This window comes from Neodiprion pinetum, chromosome 3 (assembly GCF_021155775.2).
Source record: "Neodiprion pinetum isolate iyNeoPine1 chromosome 3, iyNeoPine1.2, whole genome shotgun sequence".
Taxonomy (NCBI): domain Eukaryota; kingdom Metazoa; phylum Arthropoda; class Insecta; order Hymenoptera; family Diprionidae; genus Neodiprion; species Neodiprion pinetum.
Window position 1 is genome coordinate 8,085,786 of NC_060234.1, and position 10,861 is coordinate 8,096,646.

At 35.0% G+C, this 10,861-nt stretch overlaps 2 pseudogenes; both read left to right on the top strand.

The window, feature by feature from the left end:
- The first annotated feature begins 671 nt into the window (after window positions 1–671).
- Window positions 672–1,839, top strand: LOC138190734 (uncharacterized; annotated as a pseudogene).
- A 7,106-nt stretch (window positions 1,840–8,945) lies between these two features.
- LOC138190735 (uncharacterized) lies at window positions 8,946–10,113 on the top strand (annotated as a pseudogene).
- Window positions 10,114–10,861: the final 748 nt, after the last annotated feature.

The following is a 10,861-nucleotide window of genomic DNA, read 5'->3' on the forward strand; positions in this document are numbered from 1 at the left end:
ATATATTATCATAGATATATCGTACGCTGGCCCGATTTTCGGTGCCTAAACACGGCATCAAGTTTCGGTTTTTTTCTCACTTTTCCTAAAGCTGTGGGCTAATCAAATATTTTTCAGGTGAAATATATATTGAAACGTTTCGAGTTTGTTCGCGGGCTGAACTGCTCCAGAATTCCACACGTAATATGTGAGATAACCTGGAGATTTCGCGCAAGCTCGAATGTTATATGTAAACAAATATGACGAGGCCTATATTCACCTCATCATATTTCTTCCTCACTCCCAAATTTGAAATTTCACCGCACAACAATAAGCGCCTTTGGCAGTTTCACGGTCAATAGTACATACGTGTAAATATGAGCGAATAGAGACAATAGAATGCCGAGGGCATTATGACAGATTAGTACATAAGCTATTATCAGCGAAATCGCACGTGGAAACGTCAGAACGAGAGGAAAATAAGCTGTAAATGTCGTTTCTCCATTTACAGGTAATATTATTTTTATTAAACATAGAATATAAGTACGTAATGTAAAGAAAAGTAATGTAATGTAATAGTATACGAAACAATAAACTCCATTTACAGAGAAACTCATCGCAGCTTCGACAAAGTTAAAAAAGGAACATTATAAAACGACATTTTTGCTTAAAAAAAAAAAAAAAAATACAGAATGGAAAAACTGAAATTTGAATTTACGGTCAAGTCTTCGACGGAAGATCCGAAAACAAACATAATCGCCATAACCTCAATAACCACACCCGACGATCGCTGTTTTATACTCCCGGACCAGCTTCAACCGATGAGACATCATGCGAAACTTACAACTACGGCGGGTTATCAGAAAATAAAAGCTACACTACAAAAAAGAGGACAAGCGAGAAAAGTATGGATTAGTTTGACCGGAGATATACTACAACAGTATAAGGATGAAGATGGGAACATAATATGCAACGACTACTTACTTGAAGAAATGTCAACAGCGCAAGACACTACACCCACAGCAAACATCACAGAAGAGGCATTATCAAGAATTTTGGAAAAATTTACCGAAAAGCAAACTGAAGATAAGCCCCAAGATTATGGAATCCGTAACTTAAGAAAGGTATCTGAAAAATTTGTAATAGAGAAATTGACAGGCAGAAATTCAAATGTGCCCCAGTGGATGGATATTTTTGAAAATGAATGTTCTCGATTAGGTGTAGAAAGAGATATTGAAAAAATCGAGATCTTTAGACTTTTTCTAGAAGATTCATGCATCGACTGGTATGGGTCAATGCTGATAAAATATACATTAGATTCAGAGTGGAGAACATGGAAACAAAATTTCTGTGAAACTTACGCCAATAAAAGGTGGACTGGGATTAGATATGCAATATCTTACAAATACATAAAGGGTTCGCTATTAGAATATGCTTTAAAGAAAGAAAGACTTCTATTAGAAACAAACAAGTCAATAGATACGCCTACCTTAATTGATCTTATTGCTGTAGGGTGACCAAATTTTGTATCCGATAGAATAGATAGAGAAAAGTTAAATCAGACTGAAGATATATTTAAGGAGATCAGAGGACTAGAGCACCTGGTGAATAAAAAAAATTCAGAAAAAAAGAGTACTACAACTACTACTTATATTGAAAACAAAAGTAAAGCGAAAAATAGTGACCATAAACCATGTTCGATTTGCGAGAAAAAAAAATAAGAGCAATCGCTACCACCCAGAATCTTTATGCTGGTTCAGGAACAAAGCCGACGATCAACAAAACAAAGAATACATAAGACATGTAAATAATTCTGGGTTAGAAATAGAATTAAATACCAAAGATCCAAAAAACTTATAGTGCCACCATTAATCAAAATCAAAGTATTGCTAAATAATGCGTTACAAATCCAAGGAATTTACGATTCCGGCTCGAACGTTTCTTTAATTAATTCAAAGCTGTTACATTTAAAACAAAAGAAATTTCATAACTCACATAACGCACATTTAAAAACGATTAATGGTGTAAGAAAAGCAAACGGCATGATAACTCTAAAAGCTAAAATTTTTGATATAGAAAAAGAAATTGATGTTTTCATGATAGATAACGAACATTTTGAACACGATTTTTTAATCGGACTAGACTGTATAAAAAATTTCCAATTAAGACAAAACGAAAATTTAGAAATTACACAAAAAATCCAGGCCATTCCTGAAAATAGACTTAAAAACAAACCTAACATACAAAATACAAATAAAGAATATATTGAAAACAAAACAAAAAATTACCAATTGAATTTCAATGAACATATAAATACGTCAGAATTTAACATAGTAATAAACCACTTGGAAATGCAACAACAATCCGAAATTGACAAACTAATCGATAAATATAAATCGATTTTTGCCAGAGATAAATACGACATAGGCACTGTAACGGATTATGAAGCTCGTATTGATTTATTAGTTGATAAATATTGTTACAAAAGACCGTACAGATGCACTATGGAGGATAAAAAAGAAATAGAACACCAAATAACAAAATTATTAGAAAAAAATTTAATTGAAGAATCTTATAGCCCATTCGCTGCACCAGTGACATTAGCTTATAAAAAAGATGAAGGAAAGAAAGCTAGACTATGCATAGATTTCCGGGAATTAAACAAGATAGTCATTCCTCAGGCGCAGCCTTTTCCATTAATTGAAGATCTGATAGTTAAGACACGAGATTGTAAATATTTTTCGTCCTTAGATATAAATTCAGCTTTCTGGTCAATTCCCCTAAAAATTGAAGACAGACGAAAAACCGCATTCGTAACTCAAGAAGGCCATTTCCAATGGACCTGCCTACCCTTTGGTTTAAAAACATCACCAGCGATTTTCCAGAGAATATTAAGTAATATAATAAGAAAGCACAAGCTCTCGAACTTCAGCGTAAATTATATAGATGACATTCTAGTATTTTCAAAAACTTTTGATGAACATATTGACCACTTATCACAGCTATTAGAGTCAATTATGAAAGAAGGATTCAGACTAAAACTTTCAAAATGTACCTTCGCATCAGACTCAGTTAAATATTTAGGCCACGAAATAAGATACAACTCGATTAGTCCACTCAATGACAATCTAATCTCAATAAAAAAATTTCCAACGCCAAAAACAAAAAAAAATGTTCGACAATTTCTAGGAAAAGTGAATTTTTACGGCAAATATATACCAAACGTTTCGGTTACCTTAGATCCGCTACATAACTTACTAAGAAAAGGGCAAAACTTTATTTGGTCCGAACAATGCCAAAAAGCTTTCGAGAGCATGAAATCTCTACTTTGCTCTCAACCGATTTTAACAATTTTCGATCCACATCTGCCAATATATATCCACACGGACGCAAGCTTGCAAGGCATTGGGGCTGTACTAAAACAAACACAATTAAACAAAGAAGATAAACCAGTCGCATATTTTTCAAAAAAATTAAATGTGTCCCAAAAAAGAAAGAAAGCTATCTATATAGAATGTCTAGCAATAAAAGAGGCAATAAAATTCTGGCAGCACTGGCTTATAGGAAAATCATTTACGGTTTTCTCGGATCATAAACCTTTAGAAAATATGAATATTAGGTCTAGGACAGATGAGAAATTAGGTGACTTAATGCATTATCTATCTCAATACGATTTCGAAATAAAATACACTCCAGGAAAAGACAATTTAGAAGCAGACTGCCTCAGCAGAAACCCAGTACTAGAACCTAATGATAATGAAGAAGAAATTTTAAAAACCGTTAATTTCATGAAAATATAAGACATTCAGAACGATCAAGAAAACAATAAAGACATCCAAAACGGTAAAGACAAGTTACTATACAAGAATAACACGTATTATAAAAGAATAGGAACAAGTGAAAAAATTCTACTCTCAGAAGATTTCAGTAAAGAACTTATACAAAAAGTACACCTCTTCTATTGTCATTTAGGAATGAAACAAATACAAAATAAGATAAAACCATTTTACATAGCAAAAAATCTGAATCAAAATATTAAAACAATTTGCGAAAACTGTGAAGTTTGCATTAAAAATAAATCAAGAGGAAAGCACAAAATTGGATTAATGTCCCAATTAGGTCCTGCGACTTACCCCTATGAAATAGTGTCTATAGATACAATTGGCGGATTCGGAGGTTCACGGTCAACAAAAAAGTATTTACACTTGCTCGTTGATCATTTCACAAGATATGCTACTATTTTGACCTCAAAAACTCAGAATGCAACTGATTTTATAAAATTGATACAGACAGTCTTGCCAAATAATAAAATAAACATGATCCTATCCGATCAATATCCAGGGATAAATTCCAAAGAGTTCAAAGAATTTTTGAATAAGGAAGATATAACCTTGACTTTTACAGCAGTAAACGCACTGTTTTCAAACGGACTCAATGAAAGACTAAACCAAAAGCTAGTTAATAAAATTAGATGTAAGATAAACCAAAAAAAATCAAAAACTGCGTGGACAACTGTAGCACATGAGTGCATAGAAAAGTACAATGATACAGAACATACTGTAACAGGATTCTCTCCTAGATACTTATTGGAAGGAAAAAGCAGTACAATCTTACCAGAAGAGCTAAAACAAGAAAAAACAGAAAACGATTTGCATGAAGATAGAAAACGTGCTCTAGAGAATACAAAGAAATCACATGAATATAATAAAAAGCAATTCGACAAAAATAGAAAATATCATGAATTTAATATTGGAGACCTAGTTTACGTTGAAAATAGCCGTAGACTAAATAGGAAAAAATTAGATGAACTAAAAATCGGACCATACAAAATTATAGAAAAAATTTCAAACTCAATTTATAAAATACATACAGATCGAAATAAGTCAGAGTCATTATTTCACGTTACAAAGCTTGTACCGGTCCCAAAGGTTATTCAAGAAGACCAGTGTCTCCTCACTGGTTTCTTTTCTTCGGGGGGGGGGGGGGGGGGGGGGGGAGATGTAAACAAATATGACAAGAATTAATTTCAAGAATTTCCTGTCTCTTGGATAGAGCTGCAGGATTCGGTCTCTGGACTCGAAAGGAAGGTGGAGAATGATTACTTGTCGATTGTGTGATCAACTCCTGGAAAAGCTTGAACAGTTTGACCGCTTCAACTTGGTTTTTCGAAATAGCCTCAGAGGTTGTTTCCTCACCCTCATGTGCAAAGGCACGAGTGGAATAAACCCATCATCATAGGTCGTGTAAACGGTTGAGAGTCAAACTTGATCTGTGTGTGCGAAGCACGCACAGATCGATCGCTATGAGTCATTGACTCGTGACGTGAGAAATTTGTTTCCAGAGAGGAAACCTTTAAATAATAGTTAAATGTTTTGTTCCCGGGAGGCGGGATGAGTGACAGAATGTGACGTCGTGAATTTATTTTTCTTGTAATGTTTAGGAAATTTGTGGTAAGTTAGGAAGGAATAGCTCTTCCTGATTTACTTTGATAATAATTAGGTTTGCCTACGGCAAGACTGAATATTATTTGCGTGATAGCATGTTGGTCAGAAGGACGGTATTTGACAATCCTGGATCGTCGTTGATAAGTCGGTTTTGATATTGCTAATGATTCGTTTCATTAGAACTAAGACGGAATATTATTTCGTGATAGCATGGTAGTCGGAAGGACTTAGATAATAGTTCGGTTTACGTATGGCAAGACTGAATATTATTAGCGTGGTAGTCGAATGAAAGGGAATTCTACGCAAACATGCCTTCACCTGTATTAGGACATTCAGTCGCAATGACAGAGACTCTCTACAGGTTCAGGTGCCCTACGTATCGGTCAGAGGATTGTGAGACGAACACCGTATCTGAGCTATGAGGTCAGACGCGATGCTGTTCTTCACTCAGACACGGCTCCCTAGTACCCAAGGACTTTTTACTGAGAACAAGTAAAAATGTTAATACGTTGAATGCCCTCCTTTGATGGGAAGTGGTGTGTGAGGATTCCTGGAAGGACAACTCCACGTCACTTGATCGTGGGTCTGTCGATATCCGGCTCCTCGTATACGTGGAATGGTCCGTGAATATGTGTACGGATGGGTCCTCGCGTTGAATAATTCGTCGATCTACCTTGGCGTGTGGCTCAATAGACGATAAATTGCTAGATCCACGTTTGCGCTCGTCTTTTATACTCTTACTGTCTAGTTTCGCCGTTTTCGGGGATAGAGATTGGTCGTGTCCCCTGAAGAATGGGTACGGTGAATCGTGCGATTTGATTGGATTACCGGTATGTGGTGGGGTTATCGAGTTGGTAGTGAGATTTGGGCGTGTCACCACCAAGCACAATATTTGGGGCACGCGTTGAACTTCAGGTGACAGCACGCTAGCCAGGCGTCCCGTCACAATATATTTCCATAAACATATCAAACACTCACGCCAATTTCCGTCGCCAAAACTCTGGAGCGAGTTTCAAGAATTTTTTTCCACTACTCTGAGAGCTGAAGTCTGACCGATAATTTCCAAACGAAAAATGAAACATGTCAAACATAAGCAAGACTCTAGAGCAAGTTACCAAAATTTTTTTTACTTCTCTGAAAGCTGAGGTCTGATCGAATAATTTTTCGGTAAAGAATATACATTATCACGAACATATCAAACACTCGCGCCAATATCCGTCGCAAAAACTCTGAAGCAAGTTTCCAGAATTTTTGCCACTTTTCTGAAAGTTGAGTTCTGATCGATAATTTCGAAATGAAAAGTAAAACATGTCAAACACTCACGCCTGTTTGCGTCACCAAAACTCTGAAGAAAGTTTCCTGTATTTTCTTCCACGTCTCTGAAAGCTGAGGTCTGATCGAATAATTTTCCGATAAAAAATATATATCATCATAAGCATATCAAACACTCACGCCAATTTCCGTCGCCAAAACTCTGGAGCGAGTTTCCGGAATTTTTTCCACTCCTCTGAAAGCTGATGTCTGATCGAATAATTTTCCGATAAAGAATAAACATTATCGCAAACATATCAAACACTCGCGCCAATGTCCGTCGCAAAAACTCTGAAGCAAGTTTCCAGAATTTTTTGCCACTTTTCTGAAAGTTGAATTCTGATCGATAATTTCCAAATGAAAAGTAAAACATATCAAACACTTGCGCCAAATTTTTTCACCAAAACTCTGGAGCACGTCTCCATTATTTTTTTCCACTTTTCTGAAAGTTCTTAGATTATTTGAAAATTAAAAATGAGGCTGAATCAATATTAAAAATCTTTTATCAACTATGAATAGTAGAGTGAAATTTTAATTTATTTATAAATATGACTACACATGAGCCGTCATTATGTTTAAAATTCATTCATTCATCCATTCATTCATTCCAGGTGTATATAGTTAAAACAGTGTATATTGTTAAAATGGGTGGATATCGTTGAAATTATAAAGTACTGTCAATAACGGTTTTTCGTCGAGGCACTATATTTTCCCATTTCACTTTTAATGTTCTTCGTTTTGTATCGTCTCTCTTTAAGATTAGCTTGGCTTTTCGAGTGTTTACGGATTATTTTCAACGGTCTGTCCTCGTAGTTTAGATTTACTTGTTATTCTCAGTTAGTCGACTATTTCAGAGAGGAACACCTCCGCACCTCCTCCTTCCTGGAGAGACGTAGACCAAGCCCACTTAATTTTCTCCTTCTCAAATTTGACCAGGTTCCCCACTCCCTGGGTCTAGCCTAATCCGATCGTGCCGTCTTCATTGCGCGGTTATATTTGAATCATTACAAAGTTGAGTTCTGATCGATAATTTCCAAATGAAAAGTAAAACATATGAAACACTCACGCCTGTTTGCGTTACCAAAACTCTGAAGCAAGTTTCCTGTGTTTTTTTCCACTTCTATGAAAGCTGAGGTCTGATCCAATAATTTTTCGATAAAAAACGTATCTTTTGATGTACATATCAAACACTTGCGCCAAATTTTTTCACCAAAACTCTGGAGCACGTCTCCAGTATTTTTTTCCACTTTTCTGAAAGTTGAGTTCTGATCGATAATTTCCAAATGAAAAGTGAAACATATCAAACACTCACGCCTGTTTGCTTCACCAAAACTCTGAAGCAAGTTTCCCGTATTTTCTTCCACGTCTCTGAAAGCTGAGGTCTGATCGAATAATTTTCCGATAAAAAGTACATCCTTTCATACACATATCGAACACTGACGCCAATTTCCGTCTCCAAAATTCTAGAGCAAGTTTACAGTGAATTTTTTTCACTTCTCAGAGAGCTGAGGTCTGATCCATGAATTTTACAATAAGAAGTATATATTATCATAGATATATCGTACGCTGGCCCGATTTTCGGTGCCTAAACACGGCATCAAGTTTCGGTTTTTTTCTCACTTTTCCTAAAGCTGTGGGCTAATCAAATATTTTTCAGGTGAAATATATATTGAAACGTTTCGAGTTTGTTCGCGGGCTGAACTGCTCCAGAATTCCACACGTAATATGTGAGATAACCTGGAGATTTCGCGCAAGCTCGAATGTTATATGTAAACAAATATGACGAGGCCTATATTCACCTCATCATATTTCTTCCTCACTCCCAAATTTGAAATTTCACCGCACAACAATAAGCGCCTTTGGCAGTTTCACGGTCAATAGTACATACGTGTAAATATGAGCGAATAGAGACAATAGAATGCCGAGGGCATTATGACAGATTAGTACATAAGCTATTATCAGCGAAATCGCACGTGGAAACGTCAGAACGAGAGGAAAATAAGCTGTAAATGTCGTTTCTCCATTTACAGGTAATATTATTTTTATTAAACATAGAATATAAGTACGTAATGTAAAGAAAAGTAATGTAATGTAATAGTATACGAAACAATAAACTCCATTTACAGAGAAACTCATCGCAGCTTCGACAAAGTTAAAAAAGGAACATTATAAAACGACATTTTTGCTTAAAAAAAAAAAAAAAAATACAGAATGGAAAAACTGAAATTTGAATTTACGGTCAAGTCTTCGACGGAAGATCCGAAAACAAACATAATCGCCATAACCTCAATAACCACACCCGACGATCGCTGTTTTATACTCCCGGACCAGCTTCAACCGATGAGACATCATGCGAAACTTACAACTACGGCGGGTTATCAGAAAATAAAAGCTACACTACAAAAAAGAGGACAAGCGAGAAAAGTATGGATTAGTTTGACCGGAGATATACTACAACAGTATAAGGATGAAGATGGGAACATAATATGCAACGACTACTTACTTGAAGAAATGTCAACAGCGCAAGACACTACACCCACAGCAAACATCACAGAAGAGGCATTATCAAGAATTTTGGAAAAATTTACCGAAAAGCAAACTGAAGATAAGCCCCAAGATTATGGAATCCGTAACTTAAGAAAGGTATCTGAAAAATTTGTAATAGAGAAATTGACAGGCAGAAATTCAAATGTGCCCCAGTGGATGGATATTTTTGAAAATGAATGTTCTCGATTAGGTGTAGAAAGAGATATTGAAAAAATCGAGATCTTTAGACTTTTTCTAGAAGATTCATGCATCGACTGGTATGGGTCAATGCTGATAAAATATACATTAGATTCAGAGTGGAGAACATGGAAACAAAATTTCTGTGAAACTTACGCCAATAAAAGGTGGACTGGGATTAGATATGCAATATCTTACAAATACATAAAGGGTTCGCTATTAGAATATGCTTTAAAGAAAGAAAGACTTCTATTAGAAACAAACAAGTCAATAGATACGCCTACCTTAATTGATCTTATTGCTGTAGGGTGACCAAATTTTGTATCCGATAGAATAGATAGAGAAAAGTTAAATCAGACTGAAGATATATTTAAGGAGATCAGAGGACTAGAGCACCTGGTGAATAAAAAAAATTCAGAAAAAAAGAGTACTACAACTACTACTTATATTGAAAACAAAAGTAAAGCGAAAAATAGTGACCATAAACCATGTTCGATTTGCGAGAAAAAAAAATAAGAGCAATCGCTACCACCCAGAATCTTTATGCTGGTTCAGGAACAAAGCCGACGATCAACAAAACAAAGAATACATAAGACATGTAAATAATTCTGGGTTAGAAATAGAATTAAATACCAAAGATCCAAAAAACTTATAGTGCCACCATTAATCAAAATCAAAGTATTGCTAAATAATGCGTTACAAATCCAAGGAATTTACGATTCCGGCTCGAACGTTTCTTTAATTAATTCAAAGCTGTTACATTTAAAACAAAAGAAATTTCATAACTCACATAACGCACATTTAAAAACGATTAATGGTGTAAGAAAAGCAAACGGCATGATAACTCTAAAAGCTAAAATTTTTGATATAGAAAAAGAAATTGATGTTTTCATGATAGATAACGAACATTTTGAACACGATTTTTTAATCGGACTAGACTGTATAAAAAATTTCCAATTAAGACAAAACGAAAATTTAGAAATTACACAAAAAATCCAGGCCATTCCTGAAAATAGACTTAAAAACAAACCTAACATACAAAATACAAATAAAGAATATATTGAAAACAAAACAAAAAATTACCAATTGAATTTCAATGAACATATAAATACGTCAGAATTTAACATAGTAATAAACCACTTGGAAATGCAACAACAATCCGAAATTGACAAACTAATCGATAAATATAAATCGATTTTTGCCAGAGATAAATACGACATAGGCACTGTAACGGATTATGAAGCTCGTATTGATTTATTAGTTGATAAATATTGTTACAAAAGACCGTACAGATGCACTATGGAGGATAAAAAAGAAATAGAACACCAAATAACAAAATTATTAGAAAAAAATTTAATTGAAGAATCTTATAGCCCATTCGCTGCACCAGTGACATTAGCTTA